This window comes from Myotis brandtii, unplaced genomic scaffold (genome assembly GCF_000412655.1).
Source record: "Myotis brandtii unplaced genomic scaffold, ASM41265v1 scaffold169, whole genome shotgun sequence".
Lineage (NCBI taxonomy): Eukaryota > Metazoa > Chordata > Mammalia > Chiroptera > Vespertilionidae > Myotis > Myotis brandtii.
Window position 1 is genome coordinate 24,961 of NW_005356215.1, and position 1,352 is coordinate 26,312.

The following is a 1,352-nucleotide window of genomic DNA, read 5'->3' on the forward strand; positions in this document are numbered from 1 at the left end:
GTTCTGCTGTTAGGGTCAGTTTGCATATTACCCTTTTATTATATAGGATATATTGATTTCAGAGAGGAAAGGAGAGGGAGAGAGAGAGAGAGAGGGTTAGAAACATCAATGATGAGAGAGAATCACTGATCGGCTGCCTCCTGCACACCCCCCACTGGGGATTGAGCCCGCAACCCAGCCATGTGCCCTTGACGGGAATTGAACCCAGGACCCTTCAGTCCGCAGGCCGACGCTCTATCTACTGAGCCACACCAGCTAGGGCTGGGAGACCCATGTTTAACTTTTTGAGGACACTCCATGCTGTCTTCCACGGTGGCTCCGTCTGCATTCCCACCAGCCAGGCACGAGGGTCCCCTTTCTCCGCCTCCTCGCCAGCTCTTGTCGTCTGTTGCTTTGTTGATGGCAGCCGTTCTGACAGGGGTGAGGTGACAGCTCCCTGTGGTGTTAATTTCCGTGTCCCTGATACTGGGTGGCATTGAGCATCTTTCCGTTTGCTGGTTGGCCATCAGCGTGTCTCTGTGGAGATGCATCTATTCAGCTCCTCTGCCCATTGTTTTAAAAAACATATTTTATTGATTTTTTTTACAGAGAGGAAGGGAGAGGGAGAGAGAGTTAGAAACATCGATGAGAGCCCTAACCGGTTTGGCTCAGCGGATAGAGCGTCAGCCTGAGGACTCAAGGGTCCCAGGTTCGATTCTGGTCAAGGGCATGTACCTTGGTTGCGGGCACATCCCCAGTAGGGAGTGTGCAGGAGGCAGCTGATAGATGTTTCTCTCTCATCATGGATGTTTCTAACTCTCTATCCCTCTCCCTTCCTCTCTGTAAAAAATCAATAAAATATATTTTTTTAAAAAGAAACATCGATGAGAGAGAAACATTGATTCAGCTGCCTCCTGCACGCCCCCTACTGGGAATGCGCCCGAAACCCAGGTACATGACCTTGACCGGAATCGAACCCGGGACCCTTCAGTCTGCAGGCTGATGCTCTATCCGCTGAGCCACACCGGTTTGGGCCTCTGTCCATTTTTTTAATCGGACTGTTTGCTGTTTTGGTATCAGGTTGCATGAGTTCTCTATATATATTTAGATATTGACCCCTGACTGGCTGTGTCATTGGATGAAATCTCTCCTCCCATTCGGGTTTCCTTTGCATTTTGTTGCATTTCCTTTGCTGTGCAAAAAACTTTCCAGTCTGACCCATTTGTTTATTTTTTCTTTCGTTTTCCTTGCGCAAGGAGACTCATCCCAAAAAAATGTTGCTAAGAACGATGTCAGAGCTGACTGCCCGTTTTTCTCCTAGTTTAATGGTTCCAGGTCTTACACTTAAATCTTCCATCTGCTTTGGGTTTATT